The sequence below is a fragment of the Gadus morhua genome, chromosome 7, assembly GCF_902167405.1.
Source record: "Gadus morhua chromosome 7, gadMor3.0, whole genome shotgun sequence".
In the NCBI taxonomy this organism is placed as follows: Eukaryota; Metazoa; Chordata; class Actinopteri; order Gadiformes; family Gadidae; genus Gadus; species Gadus morhua.
In genome coordinates, this window is record NC_044054.1 from 608,259 (window position 1) to 614,228 (window position 5,970).

At 44.1% G+C, this 5,970-nt stretch overlaps 1 long non-coding RNA gene across 1 annotated transcript; it reads left to right on the plus strand.

Annotated features, from left to right (window-relative positions):
* Positions 1–3,673: 3,673 nt before the first annotated feature.
* On the plus strand, positions 3,674–4,862 carry LOC115546609 (uncharacterized). Its single transcript, XR_003977253.1, has 3 exons — positions 3,674–3,815; positions 4,062–4,729; positions 4,824–4,862. It is a non-coding gene; the product is annotated as an uncharacterized LOC115546609 (long non-coding RNA).
* The last annotated feature ends 1,108 nt before the right edge of the window (positions 4,863–5,970 follow it).

Below are 5,970 nucleotides of genomic sequence, written 5' to 3' on the forward strand. Positions count from 1 at the left end.
TAGTCAACTCTTGCTCTAACCCAACGAACACAAACATGATAATATATAGTCAGGTCAAGGCCGGAGCCGAAGGCCCAATTTCCCAGGCTGGCAGATGGTGGACACTCAGACAATGCACCAGTCATCCTCAAGAACGGGAGAGCCACATTAATTTATCACACAGGAGACACTTTGAAGCTCTCCCCCGTTAGAAGGAACCAAGAGAAACACCTGCCCATACCAAGGGCCTGAGAGCCACATTAAATTATCACACACGAGACACTTCGGGGGGGGGCACTCCCCCGTTTTAATTTATCACACCGGAGACACGAGGAGCTCTCCCCCGTTAGGAGGCATATACCAGGGCCTGAGAGCCACATTAATTTATCACACAGGAGACATTTCGAAGCTCTCCCCCGTTAGGAAGAACACAAGGGATACACACCAGGGCCTGGGAGCCAAGGCCAAGCAAAAACACACAGAACCACACACACCTCAAACGCACACACCTCATCGAGAGGAGGATACAGCATAAAACTGTATCACACAGGGACTCTTCATCTTCTTCTGAAGCAGACCTTCCACGGAGGCGAAGCTCTGGACGAACCATCAGCGCTGATTAGGGACTTAGACATATTCGATTTCTCACGCTTTATGACTCTGTATAACCGTTGCCAATTTACTTAATAAATCCAAGGTCCTCGTGCCGACAGACTTTATTACCTCTCCGTCTCATTTTATCTGGTCCAGTAACTAGACAGACCCGTTTTTCCCCTCAATTTGGTGACCCCGACGTGATTTTTTCTGAATTGGACCGCAACTGGGAAACGAGAGACGGAGAGCGGCACGACCTCGGGACCCCGGAGCACCGGACCGATTCCTGCAGTCTCACCTCGCGCGCGCCCAACAAAAGGTAGGCAGAACCTGTTGATAAAATCCAAACTCTGCATAGTTATATAGGAACCACATTAGGAGGTGAGACTGTGAGAGCGGTTCGCTACGGGATATCTCGTGGGGACGAATAGGACTGCATCCCAGCATTTCCCCATAAAACACGATTGACCCTGAACGCGTGACACATCGAATATCGGCTCGTTGCATGGTGAAAGAATACCCTCGAGACCATAGGGCCTATAAGAATCGGTCATAGTGATACAAGACTACCGATGGCCAAAGTAATGGATGCCTGGGCCATGAGTGGAACCCAGAGGAAAGATGCCTGGGCCAAGAGTGGAACCCAGAGGAAAAAAAAAAAAAAAACTAGGCTCGTTGCATGGTGAAGGAAATACTCTCGAGACCCTAGGGCCTATAAGAATCGGTCATAGTGATACAAGACTACCGATGGCCAAAGTAATGGATGCCTGGGCCATGAGTGGAACCCAGAGAAAAGATGCCTGGGCCAAGAGTGGAACCCAGAGGAAAAGAAAAAAAAAAAAAACTAGGCTCGTTGCATGGTGAAGGAAATACCCTCGAGACCCTAGGGCCTATAAGAATCGGTCATAGTGATACAAGACTACCGATGGCCAAAGTAATGGATGCCTGGGCCATGAGTGGAACCCAGAGGAAAAGAAAAAAAAACTAGGCTCGTTGCATGGTGAAGGAAATACCCTCGAGACCCTAGGGCCTATAAGAATCGGTCATAGTGATACAAGACTACCGATGGCCGAGTAATGGATGTGTATTAAATAATTCTATGTGGTAAGAAGGTTAGAGTCCTTTATCAGGGTTAGAGTCCCTTTGCAGAGGAAACAGTATGCCTGGGGCATAAGTGACACACAGAGAGAACAGTGTGTGTATGCGCGAGTGAAAGAGAGACAGAGTGGCTGTGTGTGTGTGTAAGAGGCCCAGAGAGTATGAAGGTATTATTGTAGCAAAAGTCTCAAGCATGCGTACACTAAAGTCACAAATGCGTACCTAAAGTCACAAATGCGTAACAGTAAAGTCACAAATGTGTAACTAAAGTCACAAATGCGTAACAGTAAAGTCACAAATGCGTACCTAAAGTCACAAATGCGTAACTAAAGTCACAAATGCGTAACTAAAGTCACAAATGTGTAACAGTAAAGTTGAAGTCGTAAATATTTATTCTACCACTGTCAACACGAAATAGGAGCTACGAGTTCACAAATCCTTTGTTACGGGTGCACGTCCATCGATACGACTGCACGAATCTGCTGCTACTCTTGTGAACACGACTCTTTTTCTTGTGGGTACGACTCTCTTTTTCCTGTGAGTACTTTTGCTACACGCCTAGGTGGTATATGTGTAGCAAAAGTCATTCGTATGACGTAGAGCGTCCGTGTGCGGGACAAAATTGCATAAACCAATGAAAGTCGCCGGCAGGGGATGCACTTTTCAAACTACACTGGGACCAGTCCAAGATTCCACCTCTTCATTTCTGGAATCTTGACAAGTTCACAGAAGAGAAGACGGCATCCTACACGTCAAAGGTGGGTATCTTAAATTATGTTAAATTTCAGTTCAACTGAATTCCCCCCAAAGTAGGCTATTGCATTAACATGCCGCCAGTGTCATTCAATGTATTATAATGGTCGCCATAATATATAATAATATGTTCAGAAATGTCTCGGATCGGCCTACTGCACCGCCTTCTTGAATTTAATTCCCCCCCCCCCATCTTTCGAAAAACAGTTTAAATCCCATATTCAACATTCGTTCATTCATTCATTCTACTCGTTGATGACCAACATTTAGAAAAACATCTACTTTTATTTTAGCCTTTTTAGTCTTGGGTGAACGGGGTGAAATCGAAGCGCGCATGCACTCGATGCATGCATCCCGCTTCCGGGGATACTCTTCTTATCGGGTACATTTTAACTACATGGTAATTACATTGGCACGACACCGGCTTCCATCATCTTCTTCGCCACCTTTTTTTAATAAATCGCCGTTTCTCGTTTTACGACGGCGCAAACACGACTATCGGCTACTTAAGGCTCACGGCCCCGGGCCCCCTGGGTAGGCCCCGGTCTCGGGCCTACCCCGAACGCAAAATCGAATTCCAATCCGATTGAAACACGGTTAATGCGACATCAATTGAATAATCTAGGGGTCTTAATCCGACTATGAGAAACCCGATTCGGTCCAATTTTTGTCGGACTAAGGTGTATAGGCCTATCTTAAAAACCAAATCGGTTTACGTGGAGATATTACATGCTAAATATCTCCAGAATGGTTTGAGCACAAACGTTTAATTTGCCAGCACAAACTAGCACACACGCTTCCACCTATTTTCGAATTATTTGGGGGATGGGGGCAACTTCACACTTCTTATCGCGCCTCATTCGCTACAGTCTCACCCATTGGTAATCAATAAAGTATGGAGCGCTCTATGCTACATTTTGTTGGAACTCAGTGAAACTAAGGGTTATTGTGTATTTATTTTTGATTTTCCCCTGTATTATCTCATATAGTTTCCTAGTCAGCCAGTTAAAATTTAAACCATACAACTCTGCTGAGGAGTTATTCTGTTGCGATCCCCAGATAGCTAGGCTAGCACTACTCATGCTTGTCCATCCAGCACTGTAGACATGGAGAGGGGCGCCGCATAGCCTTTAGCACTTTTGAATTAATCTGAAATAGTATGCCAGTTGGCATGCAGCAATCCATCTTGACATGACAAGCTCTAGTTTATCTGAGAAGGTAACCTAACTAGTCAAAGTCAAGGAGAGCAAGTGGTCACTGCATCTACACGCGCCGCCGTCTTGAGACACATCGGAAGTCTGAAGATATGCTGCATGATTGACCAAATTAATATATTTTATTGTTCTTTTCTCTCCTCCTTTACATAGATAATGGATCAAGCATCTGGAAGTGTAAGTACTTATTTTCGATGCATAATAAGCAATTTATTATAGAAAACAACATTAGTCAAAATGGCATGCACATATTTGCTGTTGCTATGCACATATTTATTATCCTGCTTATCTTGATATCACAGTTCTGTGAACAGACAAACTTGGTCATCCCAATGTATACAGTATGGGAAACATTTCAATAGTACATATCCCATTTTCATTGTTGCATAACACAACTTTTTTTTTTTCCTTTTTGTTTCCTAGGACACAGTTCTCGATCATTTGTTGGGCAGACTGGAAGATAAGCTTGTCAATTGCTTACTTCGGGCCCCTCTTGACAGAGATTATCTTCAGTTTATGTGTACCCAGGAGATGGTCATAATGTCAGCATTGTCAAGCCAGATTGAAGTTCCTCAGGCAGTGTATGATCTCCTTGTTGAGCTGCACCGTCTGGTCTCAGACCAAAATCCTACTCAGTTTCAGAGGATCGTTCACATGGAGAGGGGAGATTTTGGCCGCCCCCGTTTTATAATTGAGAGGGACCATGTGTGTCAGCTTTTGGAAATGGGACAGTCAGTAAGCTGCATTGCGACGCTGTTTGGGGTGTCAAGGTGGACCTTGCACAGGCGCATGACAGACTGGAATCTTTCCATGAGACAGATGTACAGTCAGTTGAGTGATGCTGAACTTAATGATGTGGTTCGCGACATCCTTTCCCGAAACCAAAATGCTGGATACAGAAGAATGTTGGGCCTGTTAACTGCAAGAGGACATAGAGTTCAGTGGGCAAGGGTACGTGCATCTATGCATCAAGTGGACACAGCAGGGATTGTCTCACGAATAACCCAGTTGGGTTGCATAGTTCGCAGGACATACTCTGTTCCAGGGCCCAGATCACTGGTGCATATAGACACCAACCACAAGCTAATCAGGTTGGTTGTGTTTTCAAATACAGCCCCTTTGTTGTTGTGATTCACAATGTATGAAATAAAACGGTTACTCCCTTTTCTTACCCTCTCAACTTAGGTACAACATTGTCATTTTTGGCGGTATCGATGGCTTCTCAAGGAAGGTAATTATCATTTGATTTTCCTTTTGGTTATACCTGTTTATTAACAGCAGCACAATAATGCCAAAAGTTATTGTTAGACTATTAGATTGTTGCTATAATTATCACACTATTCTGGAAATATGTATTGCCAAAGCCAAGCGAAAAGTTGTCCAGAAAATGCATTACCATTGACTGGGACCTAAAGATTGATTGTAGAGATGTTACAATTGATTGTAGCCCATCTGTATCCTACTCTTAGATAATGTACTTGAATGCTGCAAACAACAACAAAGCATCAACAAACCTGTCCTTCTTCTCCGAAGCCGTAGAGAAATTTGGTTTGCCTCAAAGGTAGGTTGTCTTTGTAGATACATATTCACATCCTCCTCCTTCATTTATATCGCATGAATGGCTTTATCTTTAACTACTCTGTCCCATTCATTACCCTAGGGTGAGGGGAGACCAAGGGGTCGAAAACATTGATGTGGCCCGACTGATGTTTGACATACGAGGAGCAGAAAGAGGCAGCTTTATTGCTGGGAAAAGTGTCCATAATCAGCGGTAAATGAGACAGCTCATGTGCAAAAGCATACAAGCACAGACACACACACACAAACACACTACAGTACTGTACAGTACATGCACATCTCATGTCTATGTGGCTGGTAAGATATTAAGTTAAAAAGTCTGTGAATTGTCTATACCTTATAGCCAACTGCTCTTGTATCAATATGCTGTGATAATAGGGAATTTCGCTGTTATTTAAAACTGAAGCCAACTTTTATTTCATGTGCTTCAAACAGAATTGAAAGGCTCTGGCGGGATGTCTTCGCAGCAGTGACAGGCTTTTTCTACAGTGCCCTGCACCAGGCAGAGGAGGATGGCCTGCTGGATTTGTCTAGCAATCTCAACCTCTTCTGTTGTCACTATGTTTTCATTCCACGTTTGCAAGCCAGACTGGATGAATTCAGGGATGGCTGGGACAATCACCCTCTGTCAACAGAGGGAAATCGCACTCCCAATCAACTGTGGTTCTTAGGCCAATACCACAACTCAGAAGACCACATTGATGAGGTACATGTCAAATGCTCTTTGATCAACATCATCTTGCAGTTATAATAA